This window comes from Sorex araneus, chromosome 6 (genome assembly GCF_027595985.1).
Source record: "Sorex araneus isolate mSorAra2 chromosome 6, mSorAra2.pri, whole genome shotgun sequence".
Lineage (NCBI taxonomy): Eukaryota > Metazoa > Chordata > Mammalia > Eulipotyphla > Soricidae > Sorex > Sorex araneus.
This window is the reverse complement of record NC_073307.1, coordinates 153384682-153400121: the sequence shown is the minus strand read 5'-3', so window position 1 is coordinate 153400121 and position 15440 is coordinate 153384682. Positions and strand designations below refer to the sequence as shown.

The following is a 15440-nucleotide window of genomic DNA, read 5'->3' as shown; positions in this document are numbered from 1 at the left end:
AGGTTTGCTATCTGAAAGATTTCTACATAGGCAACCTGGACTCTATGGAATCAGAAACTGAAAAAGAATGTAGTATGAAAAGAGGTTAACAAACTTGAATTGGGAGTTATAAATATCTTTGTGATTAAACTCCAGATATTTAGTATCTTCTCGGGAATATTGCTAGTGAAAACTGGAAAGGTAAAAATTTAGGTGAGTTGTCTTTAAATTATCATCACATTTTGAAGTCTAATAACTAATAGCCTTAAAAGTGTGTTACAGGTACTTTAATAGGTACTATATAGGTATTTAATAGGTAATTTAAATTCATGTACTGAGAATTCCAATTACTTACAGTTTCCATGTACTTATAATTTTATTTTGTTGTAAAATTATAAGACAAAAATGCAAAGAATAATTCCTTTTTAACTTATCTTTTTCAGGTCATTTCATGTTAATTAGGAAATGTCATTTGATCCTTGAACTTTATTTCCTCTATCCATGTGTTATAAAGTTTTGCCCTATCATATCAGAAATCCAGTGTCTTGAACTTTCTAAATTTTTACAACTCCTTGAAGAGTGTTTAAATTGCAGTTCGTCTTGAGATCTTTTCAACTAACATAATGTAGACGTTCTTTTACTACAATATAAACATTTTATCTAAACATGTCTCATTATTGTGTTGATGGCATATCATAATTTTATGTAGACATTTGTGTTATCAAATTGGATGAATAAATTTCCCGAGAAGTTCTGTTTTCAAAGAAGAACATAATTTGTATTTGGGTCATTGTATATATAGTGTTCTTACACAAGTCAACCTGTGAAAAATAATGTTTTCAAATTATATTATAGAAATAAAACTTCATTTGATTATAAAATAATTTAAGAATATGACATAATGACTTCAGTTCTTGTTTGGAAATATGAAAACTAATCATATATAAAAGTATTCCTTCAAAATGATACTTGGAAATGATTATCTATTTCCAAGATTGCATCTTGGAAAGAAACCTTTGTTAAATCACTGAATTAGTTGGTAATATATATATTCAATGCCTTTCAAAATGAAAGTGAGATGGGTCATTTTAGGGATAGCTTCAGAACTTTAAAACTATTAAACAAAAATAAGATGTATTTTCTACTCACCTTAGCAGAGAATCTAATCTCATGTTCTCAGTGGAGTTTCTATGACTATGGGAATATGATTTGATGGGCTTTTATAAGTCTGTAAACACAGGTGATTCTAGGATGCATAATTCCCCCCTCCCCACTACATCTTTAGGGAAGATGCCATCTGGGGCTGGTTTCTCAACAAGATTTCTGTTTAGGAGGTTAACTATCCTCTTGAGTATTCTCTATGACTGGTGGTGCTTTTATCAGGGAACTTTTATGAATGACAGACAAGAGACACAGTAATTTATGTTTGTCTATTAAAGTGACTGATTTACATTCAAAAATTCTTTATAGCAACTGTGGACTGTTGAAGAACTCAACAGGAGTCGTTTAGCAGTGAAATTTGAAAAAAAATTATCACGGGTATGAGTTGATACCTTATAATCATTTTGATTTATTTTTACCTGGTACTAAGTTATGAGCACATTAATATTAATATACTCATTGACCATACATATGTGAGCATAATGGATAGGCCCTGTTCACACGATTGGCCTTGTGCAAGGTTAATGCACTGTGTCTCTGGCTCCTCTTTACCCTACTTTTAGAGGTGGCTGTGTTTGTTGTTGTTGCTGTTACTGAGCTTTGTGAGTACTCTATAGATTTTTGGAATCTTAGTCTTGTATGAGTTGTAATAGTCTCAATTTTTCCCTCCATGATAACATTAACTATTCATGACATTTTTTGCTTCTATAAATATTTTACTGTGTTTATTCTAAGTTCTTGAAGAATATAATAGGGATATTGATGGGAACTGCAATAAATCCGTATTGTGCTAGAGTACCCATTTTTATATTAATATCTCTAGCCTATCAAATGGGTTGAAGTGATAGACAGTGACTGTGGCGTTTTCTTTACAGAAAGCCTACCTGGGTTTGATTCCTCCATCCTTCACAAAGAGCCCAGCAAACTACACAGACTATCCTGCCCGCACGGCAGAGCCTTGCAAGCTCCCCGTGCCGTAACCGATATGCCAAAAACAGTAACAAGTCTCACAGTGGAGAAATTACTTGTGCCCTCTCGAGCAAATCTATGAACAACAGGAGTATGGTGCTCCAGTGCTCCATTCTATCAACATGGAATATTCTTCCATTGGCTGTTGTTCTCCTCTTTTTTAGTTCATCAGTAACTTATAGCTTTCTAGGTATAGATTTTTAACATCCTTTGTTCAGTTGATTCCTAGATATTTGCTGTTTAGGGTACTATTTTAAGTGGAGTTTATTTTGATCTCTCACTATTCTGTTTTATTGTTTGCATATGGAAATGTAACTTATATTTTGTGTATTGATTTTATAGCTTGCTACTTTCTCTGATAGTTTATTGTTTCAAAGAGATTTTTAGTGAATTATGTAGGGTCTTCTATACATATAAACATGTCATCTGCATATAATGGTGTTTGGCTTCTTCTTTTCCAATATGGATTCCGTTGATTTTTTCTTGTCTAATTTCATTGATGAAGGTTTCCAAGACTGCATTAAATAGTAGTGGTAAAAGAGGACGTCTTTGCCTTATATCTGATCTCAGGGAGAAGGCTTCCTCTTTTTCATTAATAAGTATGATGTCAGCTGTGGGGATTTTTTATAATTGGTTTTATATTAAGGAACATTCCATTTATCCACCATTTACTGAGCACTTTTATCATAAGTTGATGTTGAATTCATAAAAAGCCTTTTTTGGAATCAATACAATCATACAGTTTTTATTCTTTTTTTGATATGTCTGACATCCTATCTTAACCACCTCTTCATTTACTTACAGACTCTAAAATAAAGTTGGTATGTTGGTGCCAGCACTGTAGCACTGTAGCACTGCTGTCCCATTGTTCATGGATTTGCTCAAGTGGGCACCAGTAACGTCTCCATTGTAAGATGTGTTGTTACTGTTTTTGTAACAGTATAAGAATATATCAAATACGCCACGAGTAGCTTCCCCAGTTCTGCTGTGAGGGCGGGATACTCTTGGTAGCTTCCTGGGCTCTCTGAGAGGAGGCGGAGTAATCAAACCAGGGTAGGTCAAGTGCAAGGTAAACATCCTACCTTCTGTGTTATCACTCCAGTCCAATGCTGGTATTACAGAACAAATTTTTAAGTAATCTGTTGAACCCAGTCTTCATATTAAAGACTGCATATTTTGGCTCTGTACTAAGTGATCATTCCTAGCAGTGTTCAAAGAGATGATACATGGTTTTGCCTACCAGTGTCAGTCCAATTAAACAAAAAAGAGAGGAATCTGGAGGTCTGCATATTTGGATACCTGTGAGAATAAACTCTGTCACCCAGATGAAAATTTCATAATATTAATGAAGAAATTAAATTATTAGATGATGGACAATAATGTACAATCTAATTTCTCATGCTTGATTTCCTCTCTTCAAAGGATATGAGTTAGATCTAAGACTTCAAAGAATATATGTTAGATCCAATACTTCGAGTTCAATGAGTTCTACATGTTCTCAAGGAATATTACTCATGAATGGTTCTAATAATTCAAGGCAGCCTAGAAAAAACTTCCTTAAAGTTTGTGAACTTCTTTTCATTTCTTCTACAGATGAAGAATTTCCAAGGGCTTCCATGGCTCCTGGGTATTTCACCTGGGGCACAGATTTTACATGGGAAATATATTCTACTTTGTGCTGAAATAGACTATGGACCAAATAAGATGGCCACTTACTACCTGTATTGCAAACCAAAGCATCCAAAAGGAGAGAAAGAGTAAAAGGGCCTGTGCCTGCTATAGAGGTGGGGATGGTGGGAAGGATCCTGGGAACATTGGTGATGGAGAATAGGCACTGGTGGAGGTATGGGTACTTGATCATTATACAATGATGACTGAAATGTAATCACTAAAGTTTGTAAGTTTGTAAATGTATCTCATGGTGATTCAATAAAAAAAAACCTAAAAAATAAAATGGTTAAAAAATAGAACATCCACAGGTTTTACAGTTTTCTTCTACTTATCGTTTTCATATTTTTACTTATATTACTTGCACAAAATTTATTCATGAATTTGAAATGGATTCTTTGTCTTAAAAATGTTGTTTTACCAGAGATAAATAAATGGGGACTACCTTAAACTAAGAAGCTTCTGCACCTCAAAAGATACAGTGACCAAAGTACAAAGACAGCCTACAGAATGAGAAAGGAGGTAGGAGCTAGCAATGATGAAATTCTGGCAGAAATTTCTCTGGACTTAATTACTAAAATACTAAAATACAGAAGTGCAAAACCTTGCAGTTGCTATTCTGGCCACAGGACCTCATATCTCTTCTTTCTCAGCAATAGAAAACAAATTATCAAATGCTTCCTTTCCAGCAGGTCTGACTTTCGGAGGGGGAAATTCCAAACAATAACAGTAGTTTTTTTTAATATTGAATTTAATCAAAGTAAAGAGAAAGTAAAGTGAAATTTATCAGCTACACAGGTGGGTTGGGGGGCTTGGGTGGGTGGAGGGTGGGGAGGAGGTTTACTGTGGTTCTTGGGGTGGAATATGTGCACTGGTGAAGGGATGGATGTTCGAGCATTGTGTATCTGAGACTTAAGCCTGAAAGCCTTGTAACTTTCAACAAGGTGATTCAATAAATAAATAAATAAACAAAAAATAAAAGAAAAGAAATAATCACCAAAAAAAAAGGTTTGGAAATGCACAAGAGCAAAATCTCTTATCTCCTCAGACTCAAAGTCTTTGCATTTGAGTTCTGTTTTCATAGGTGGATATAACTTTGACTTTACAACTTAGAAAACTTTCTAGAGACATTGACATTTGCAAGCTTTTTTTTTTCTAATTTTTTAAACATAAAGTGCTCTAAAATAAATGAGTGACCTTATTTCAAAAATAAATAAATAAATAAATGAATAAATAAAAAGTGTCGCCTCAGAGTGCTAAGATGCGTCTCTCACTGTATGCCTCCACTGTGTCTTCTGAACAACAGACTCACTTGCAATAAATTTCCTGTGCTCTGGCTAAACTAAAAAAAAATGTTGTTTTTCAATGTTACAAATATTTTTTATTATTGATTTTTTAAGACTGTCTTGCATAATAAGAATTATGACTTTAAATTGTTACTTGAGTCCAGAAGCAGTTTTACTATTTGATGCAAAATAATCTCAGGAAGAGCAAAATTTTATCTGATGTAAATAGGATTTGCAATTAATATATCTTTTGTTTTGATCACACCATGGGATGCTCAAGGAAATACTTCCGGTTCTGGATTTTTTGAGCTTGGAGGACTGTGGTAGAGTGGAAGTAAACCAGGCCCTTGACATGTAATACATAGAGTTTTCTCTCTGTCTTGTTCTTTTCTTCCACTGGGTTCTGTTTTCTTCTCCTTGTGACCTTCATTTTCCATATCATATCACTTAGAGAAATCCATTTGCACTGGGATCCCCTGAGAAAGTCCCTTGAGAAACTGAATGTGATTCGGAATGTAATTCGGTTGTTTATTTGTATTCGTATAATCAGTGTCTGAACTACAGGGATTTCGAGATCATTAGAACAACAAAAAAAAGCATGGATGCACACACACAAACACACATCTACATATGTATTGCTTTCAATTTTACCCATTTGAAGTTAAAAGATGTAAAACTAGAGGTTTTTGTTCCAAGTTTGTTTTTTATTAATTACTTGATATTTTAAAAATCTGTAATTATCTAAAACTATCGGTCATTTTGGTGTCAATTATTTTGAGTTTCTGAAAAATTTCAGTTGGTTTCATTCCTAAGAGAAGTATAGAGAGACATGAGCATTCTAAATAAACTGATAACCTAAATTTTTTGGTAAGTGGTAAGTTAAATTCGTTTATCTTAATTTCTTCTCATTGATTAAAATTTTAATATTTAACCTTTTTTCTATGGGTTATTGAATGTTTTGAAATAGGACATAATCCTCTCTGAATTTTAGACATCAAATGAGCTCAGCTGGTAAACACAAAATTTCATAAATTTGTAACTGTACATCACAGTGATTCTCTAATAAAAAATAAAAAAATAAAAATAATAAACTAAATAATTAAAGAAAAAACAAATGAGCTCAGTTGTTAGTTTCATATAATATAATTCAATTAACAATGGAACCATTATATTTTGCTGCTAAAGTTTTTAGTTTAATATGTGGATGATTTTAATTTTCAATTTCTCTAAACATGCTAATTAAAAATTTTGGATTTCAATCACTTCTCAGCATTTTGGCTAAGATCAAGTGTAAAAATTTTGGATTTCAACAGTTCATAAGTTATTTTCTTTATAATCGTAAATTTGTGGTGAATATTCTGAAAGTTGCAGAAAACAGCATGTGTAGTATAGATACATAAATAAGTTGTTTTGAAATAAACTTACAATTTCTGTGTGTCTTTCCTCTATTTCTAAACAGTGGTAATCTTTAAACACGATATGAATTATTACAAAAATCAGTATCTCACCCGCACAGCAGAGCCTGGCAAGCTATCGGTGGTGTACCCAATATGCCAAAAACAGTAACAAGTCTCAAAATGGAGACATTACTGCTGCTCGCTTGAGCATATTGATGAACAATGGGATGACAGTGACAGTGATATTTAAGAAGGTTTGTTTATAAGCAATGACACAAATTTCACAAATTAATTGTTAAATTATACAAATGATTCCTTTCACTTCTTGTATCATGCAGCATTTGTCTTTTGGAATGTTTGTTACAACAGAAGGCTTCCTGCTGTCGGTGATGGCCTATGACCCTTATATGGCTATTGCGAATCCTTTGCTTTATACCGAAGCCATGTCTAAGAAGACCTGTGTAGGACTGATGATTGGATAATGGGTAGGTGGGACAATGAATTCATTAGTTCACACAATAAGCTTCAGTTGCTTGTCCTTCTGTAGGCTGAATGTTGTCAGTCACTTTTTTTGTCATAACTGTCATGTTCAGATACTTCCATGAATGAGCTGTTACTCTTAACATTCTCCGGAGTTATTGCCATGGCTACCTTCTTGGTTGTGATCATTTCTTACGTGTTTATTGTTTTTGCTATCCTGAGGATCGATAGGCATCAGGCAGGAAGGAAGCCTTCTTCACCTGCGCCTCTCACCTGACTGTAGTGTTCTTATTTTACGGCACCCTAAGCTTCAGTTAAATTCAATCAACCTCGCAGTATTCAGTAGAACAGGAGAAGGTGGTTGTTGTGTTCTATACACGTGATTCCCATGCTAAATCCATTGATTTACAGTCTGAGAAACAAAGAGGTAAAAGATTCTGTGAAAGGGGCTATAAAAATGAGACATTTCCCTTGTAAATTTTAAGTCCCTTTCAAATCTTAAAACATTCCACGCTTGGTTCTCTCTTTCAAAAATTCCATGAAAGTTGGCACTTCTCAGGATCATATAAATCTTTTTTTCATTCTAGTATTCTTCTTCATCATATGAAGAGTTCTCAGGTTTTACTCCAACTTTTGTGCTCAAGGTTCACTCCTAGGGTGCTTGGGCAACGATATGGCACACCCCAGATCAATTGTATATATATTTTATCATGAGGATAGGAGTTAGATCACCCTATTCATGTTCGTCATGCTTCAGGGGAGTCCTTTGGTTCAATATCTAGGGCTAATGAGATTGGTCCTCCCCACAAATAATACTTTCATCCTAAACCCTGGTTGGCAGGGGGAGGAGAAGCTATGTGGGATGATTGGAGTTCAAATGAATTACCAACACCCAAATATGTATCAATCATGGCTATAAAAGGAATGGGATCTCTCATAAATATCCAAAAGTCAGGATAGCTCTCAGATTCATACTGGTATATGCTACCATGCAGGATCTCAGAGAGGTTAGAGTTTCTGTGTATCTCTTTGGCGTCTGGTCCTGGAGAGTCCTGTGAGCCACTCTAGCAACTTAAAAGAATCCAAAGAAGGCATCATGAGAAGCATAAACAAGAACCGGGTCTTGCAATAAGCAGCTAGAGAGCATGTCAGTGTTTGTTGGATCTGATACTATGTCTAGGTAAATAATTTCAGAATTTAACTGCCAGACACTCAGCTGGTGTCAGTGATATATTGATTGCATGGAACACCCCATACACACATGTTAGAGCTGCTATGGAATCATTAGTGTTAGACCCTCTTACAACTACAACTACACTCCAAATCAACTTTCCTAAAACATACTATAGGGTCAATGATTCTATATCTTTTATGCTCCAGTCTCTAAAGGAGAGTGTCTGACCTTCAGATTTCTTTTGAAAGAAGCAACAAGATTGTGACTTTAAGTAGTAGACTATAGGCATATGAGTATAATATTTAAAATGTAAATTCAGAATGCTTAAAATTAAAAAAGAACTAACTCCTTCTTTCCTTTTAAGCATCTTCTTTGTTTTGGTTCAAGGTTTAAAAGAAAATACATCATCAAGCTCACATTCTAAAAAAATATTTACTAAATTCTACTGAACCCAATAAGCATCCAGTTATAAAAACTAGCCTCTACTTAGTAAAATATTTCTTTTAATGTTGACTTCACTATTCTGTAATTTACTGTCATGCTAAAATCTCAACATTTATCATTATTTTTAGAAATGTAAATATGAAGAGATATGTTTGCACACACATTAAGTATATTTGAGATTTTATGTTTTGCTTCTTTTTAATTTGGGACACACCCAGCAATACTCAGGGTTTATTCCTGGCTTTATGCTCAGAGCTGACTCCTGGTAGGGCTTGAGAAACAAATGGGGTGCCTGGTCTTGAACTTGGAACTGTTGTGTGCATGGCAAGTGCCTTACTGTTTGTACTATCTCTGTGTTTCCTGTTTGAAATTAAAATTTTTTTTTTTGCTCAGGGGAAATTTCTGCTTTGAACTCATGATTTCCTCCTGGAGGTGTTTGGGGAACCATGATGGGATGCAGGGATTGAACCAGGGTTGACTGCTTGCAGAGCAAAGACCCTACCTGCTATGCTCCAGTCCACTATACTACACTCCTGTCCTTGAAGTTTTTTGAATTGTTTATTATCAATTTTATTTAAATTTTCTGAAACATTTGAAAACTATTCAATGAAATGATTATTTCTACTTTACAGCTAGATTAACTTGGTAAAGTATTAAACTGGTTAACAAAATGAAACTTCCTAACCAAAATTGCCAGATAGAAACAGAAGATTCATTTCATTTATTGCTATTATAAAAACACAATTTTAAAATTAAGTTTGCATAAATTAATTTGGAAAGTATTGATAGGAATATCAGTAAAGTTAAGATACATATGCCAGATGGCAATAACTACTTGTAGGGGGTGAGAAAATAATATACATTTGATTCAGTAAAAAATATAAGTAAATAATATAAATATATATTCAAGAATTCATAGTGGATAATATTAATAATGGATAAAAATGCATCATATTTTGATGTTGAAAAATGAAATTTGTGGGGCTAGAAGACAATACATGGAGTAAGTCATTCCCCGTGCATGTCATCAACATGGGTTTGGTCCTCAGTTTCCATTGCAGTCCCCAGAGTCACAAAGAGTAGTGACCCCTGAAGTCAAAAGTAAGTTGTGAGCACAGCTGGATGTGATCCCTAAACAAAAACAAAACCCAAAAGGAAAAGAAAATGTTATGCTCTGATAGCCCCCAAGAGTCAAGCTGCTAAATAAAAAATTACATATGGAATAAAACTCTTGGGTAACAAAATATCCATTTACATTTACACAGTATCTTTAGACATCTGGCATTCTACTTCAATTAATATTTTATGTCTATTTGTTAGGTATAAATATTTCATTTCTATTGATAAATATCTATATTTTGATATGAATTTGAGTCCTACAATTGTCTTTTTATTTCTATATTTCTTTGTCCAATTTTCAATAACTTTGTCTTTCCATTTATATATTAGGATCAGGTTACAGAATTCTTCATATGAATATATATCTATATACATGCAAATGCATATATATATATATACATATATATATAGCTCCTACAACTCAATACAAACAACAACAATGTCTGATTTAAAAATGGGCAGAAGGACAAAGAGATATTTTTCAGCAAAATTAAAAAAATAGTAAAACCAAAGGTGCACAAAAAGTTTATGCTAACAGATACACAGATAATTAGTAAATTCTGTATCCATTAGTATTATTATGTCATTTAAGTTTTTTAAATGAAAAATGTCCATTTTCTTATTAACATACATTTTCATGCCCTGAAACCACTTAAACCTACTCCTAATAAAGTAAGTTTTGTATGTGAAATGATGGCTGAGAGGCAACAAGTGATGTCTTGCCTTTACATAGGCTTTCTGGAATGTTCCCATATATTTCTATTTATACCCTTTTTGTCTAAATCTTTGCATCAAAGGAAGGTAGGGACAGACGGTGGATTTGGAGAATATGAAGGCCCCTTAAGGTCATTCTTACTAAGACCAACTCCCTTGAGAAGCAGCATCACTTTATACCCATGGTCCTAGTCATTGGCTAGTCTCCTAAGTGAACCTTGGTAATTTGTAGACTCTACTGACAGAAATAGGGGAGTCTATTCCCACTGATTATAGGCTCTCTGGTCTTAAACACGAGATGAAAGGAGAATGAATTCACAAACTGCAATATAATTAATGGATGTTTAGAAATGTTTTAGAAATATTCTTTACCTGCCAACCAGAATTGGAAAAGGAATTGCCAAGAAAACTTCATCTTACTCTCTCAAACTGAGCATTACCAACAGATGTAGCACTGTAGCACTGTCCTCCCTTTGTTCTTCCATTTGCTCAAGTTGGCACCAGTAATGTCTCCATTGTGAGACTTTTTGTTACTGTTTTTGGCATATGGAATATGCCATGGGGAGCTTGCCAGTCTCTGCTGCATGCAGAATACTCTAGGCTGCTTGCTGGGCTCTCCAAAGGGATGGAGGAATCAAACCCGGATTGGCCGTGTGCAAGGCAAATGCCCTACCTGCTGTGCTATTGCTCCAGTACCAACAGATGTACAAGATGTAAATGGTGAAAAGTCTTTCCCCAGCTGTTTCAGCTTTAGAAACTCTCAGCTGCACCAACCGGAGTGGTTAGACTGTCTTAGAAATACTGTGAACAACTATAAGACTAACGCCCAAGAATAGTAGAAATAAGTACCAGGAGATTGTTTCCATGGCTTGGAGGCTGGTCTCTCATTCTGGGTAACTCAGGGAAGGGACCACCAAGTAAAATGTGGTTGGAGGTCATGTGGGGGAAGGGTGATGCGGGCCTAATACAGACTAGAGACTGAACACAATGGCCACTCAACACCTTTATTGCAAACCACAACACCTAATCAGAGAGAGAGAACAAAAGGGAATTCCCTGCCATAGTGGCAGGGTGGGGTGGGGGGAGACGGGACTGGGGAGGGGAGGAGGGATGTTGGGTTTACTGGTGGTGGAGAATGGGCACTGGTGAAGGGATGGGTTATCGAACTTTGTATGGGGGAAACATGAGCACAAAGATGTATGGATCTGTAACTGTACCCTCACGATGACTCTCTAATTAAAAATAAACTAATAAAAAAAAAAGAAATGCTGTGAACAATATATGAAAGCTGTAGTGTCAACAAATACCAACTAGAAATTCTAGTAGTGTTACTTCATTGTTTAAACTGATTTATAAGTAATAGTGATACTGAGCAAATCTTTATGTAATAATTTCCTATTTTTATTTTATATCTCAAGTGAATAATAAAACAACTTTCATATGAATTATATATTGACTTACTGAAGATCTGATTTTCAACTGAAAAAAATTATGAAGATTTAAGTAACTCAGTATATGTATATTTATATCTTGGTTTTTCACGTTAAGGGTAATGACAACTATCCCACATTATTTTAGGATTATGAAATTGGGTTTTTTATTCACTTTTCCTTATATATATATAAACTTTACCTCCTTTTATTGTAACAAGTATTTATTCAGGAAAACACAATAAAGCATATATGTCAAATCTACACGAATTTTTCAAATTTAAATATTTCCAAAATCTTGGCTTCCACCTATTACTGGAATTGGTATTTCAATGTATCACATTAATATACATAGTGAACATAATGGACTGGAGCGATTGCACAGCGGGTAGGGCATTTGCCTTGCATGAGGCTGGCCCGGGTTCCATTCCTCCATTTCTCTTGGAGGGCTGGCAGGCTACTGAGAGTATCTCACCCTCACGGCTAAACCTGGCAAGCTACCTGTGGCGTATTCGATATGCCAAAAACAGTAACAAGTTTTCCAGTGGAGACGTTACTGGTGCCCACTTGAGCAAATCTATGAACAATGGGATGACAGTGATACAGTGCTGCAATATACATAATGTTAAAATCCTTTTTCTGATTGTATGCACACTGACTATACTTATAAGATTTTTATTAGTAATTACATATTTAAACACATGAGTATTCTCACATGGCAAACGGATTCAAATTTTTATAGACATTTTTATTTCTGAGAGAAGGAGAAGAAGAAGCAGAGAGTCTCTTGCCCGCATGCCTGGCTGTCTTCCCTGGGGTCCCTCAGAGGGGATGGGCTCCAGCTTCCCTCCCCACCCTGAGCAGAGCTCCTGGTGGCCGAAGACCACCAGAACCTAGCTACAGCCATTCTAGAGGCCCCTCTCCACACATTCAGACAGGCCTCAGGCATCAAGGTACCGGCATAGGAACCCAGGTGTGTGTAGTCCCATCAATGGCCAACATTCCAGACACTTAAAAGCAAGCTCTCAGAAGCGATATCTCGTAGCCTACTTTTCACTCTGGGAGGGAAAGCTTCTGAGAGTTTCCTGCCCACATGGGACAGCCTTGCAAGCTTCCCATGGTGTATTCATGTGCTGAAGCCAGTAACAAGCTGGATCCCATTCCCCTGACCTTGAATGTGCCCCCAGTGCGACATCATTGGGTGGGCCAAGTGGAGAGAGACTTCTAAGATCTCAGGGAAAGGACGAATGGAGAGGTTACTGAGCCCACCTGAGAAATCTATGTTTAACGGGATTTCATGATCCTGAACGTGATCGTGATTTTTATTTCAGAATTAACGTAGTCTATTGCATAAACAAGTCTATAGGCAATAGAGATAATAGAGTGGGTAAAGCAATTGCCTTGCTTGTTAGCAATTCAGGATCAGTCCTGGTATCATGAAGTTCCCCAGAGCACCACCAGGAATGATTCCTGTTTCCATAGACAGAGTAACCACTGAGTGTATATAAGCGTGACAACAAAGCTAAAATGAAAAAAAATCTATCGAATGTTTAAAAAAAACGGAGAGAATAAAAAATTAGGGACTTTTATAGAAAATATGAACAAAAGGCACAAGAATGCAGTTTAGCACATTATACAATATTTTAAATAAAAGTAGTGCATAATTCAAATATTGGATTGATCTTTTCCTTCCATCTTGTATTATCTTCAAGTCAATGTAATGCAATGACATCCAGTCCTAATTCAGTGCAAATTATTTTAGATATCAACTCACATAAGTAACAAGGTCCATATGGAAAAGAAAGAAAACAGTAAGTGCTAGTGAGAAAAGAAACTCAAAAATAGAAAATGGTGGGAAAGGAATTCTCACTGTCTGCTGGTGGGATTGTTGCAGGTACATCTTTTTATTGCAGACATTAAAGATTTTCCTTGTTCTGTAGTAAAGGTAAAAATTAAAGTAAAAATTATATTTTAAAAGTAAAAATTATTTATTGAGGATATTTTAAGGAAAAGTAAGAAAACTTATTTTTTAAGACAAACAATAAAAACAATAATCAGAACAGTCACCAAGAACTAATAGTGACATTTTTCTGAATCTCGGTCCATATTTCATTTTCCAGGAAACAAATGTACTTTTTGTATTCATATAAGTACAGCTTAAATTTAAGTTCATATTTTTGTTAATAATTAAAACAACTGTAAACATTTCAGTAGCATTTTAGTCAGATAATGATATACATGTAATTTTCAATTAAAATTTGTGTGAATACATAGAAAAGTGTTTCCTTCACAGTGAGAAGAGTCCAACCTGTCTATCAGATAAAGTTCATTGAATCTCTAATGAAATTGAAATGTATATATAAATCCATACATTTAGTATGATTAAAGTATATGTAGCAGTCTAAGAGTATTTTGAATAAAATTTTTATGGTATTACAAGTGTATACATTTTTACACATCAGACGTTACCTTCACTAGAAAAAATGCATAGAGTAAACAATGGAATTTTTCTTAATTTCCTAAGGAGGGATTATAGAATTGATACAACAAAGAACAAATCTTAATTATAATATAAAATACACTCGTGTGACCCAGCTATGAATAAATCCAATAATACAAAAGAAATGCAAAAAAATGAATTCATGATAGATTAATAGTATTAAATAGATCTAAGCATAATCACATACAATTAAAAGCATTATTATTTTTTCTCTAAAAGCAATAAAAAGTAGGAGTTCATTACAGAAAAATAAGCAACATGAGATTAAGTTCAAACTTATAAGAAAGAAGAAAATTTGAATGCTTCCATGTGAAAACAAGAAATTTATCTCAATTTATACATCTATTAGCAGACAATGATTGACTTAGAATGAAATACAGTTGGGAGAATGTTCTCAGTTGTTGAAATACAGATTATGATGAATTAATCAGATCCAAAGTGGATCACGTTTGAAAGCAAGGACACTGATAAGAAAAAACAATCAATCATGTTCCAACAAAGAATGGATATGTGAAGAAAACCTATATGAAATGTGATTTACAGTGGGAATGCCGACTGGTTCAGCCCTTTTGGAAAACAATATGGACGATTCTCAAAAAATTAGAAATTGAGCTTCCATTTGACCCAGTAATATCACTCCTGGGAATATATCCCGGAGAGGCAAAACGGTATAGTAGAGATGGCATATGTATTTCTATATTCATTGCAGCACTGTTTACAATAGCCAGATCTGGAAAAAACCAGAGTGCCCCAAAACAGATGACTGGTTAAAGAAACACTGGTACATCTACACAATGGAATACTATGCAGCTGTTAGAAAAAAGGAGGTCATGAAATTTGCATATAAATGGATCAACATGGAAAGTATCATGTTGAGTGAAATGAGTCAGAAAGAAAGAGACAGACATAGAAAGATTGCACTCATATGTGGAATATAATGTAACTGAGAAGTACAAGTTGGCAACGATGCAACTTCTGGCAGATATCTCTCTGGACTTAGTTACTAAAATACTAAATTACAGAAACCCAAAACTGAGAGGCCGCTAAGTGTGGTCACTCGACCTCATACCTCTTCATACTCAGCAATGGAAAACAAATTATCTAATGCTTCCTTTTCAG

General features: G+C 34.7%; 1 pseudogene; it reads left to right on the top strand.

Moving 5' to 3' along the window:
- The first annotated feature begins 6768 nt into the window (after positions 1-6768).
- LOC129406017 (olfactory receptor 5J2-like) lies at positions 6769-7424 on the top strand (annotated as a pseudogene).
- Positions 7425-15440: the final 8016 nt, after the last annotated feature.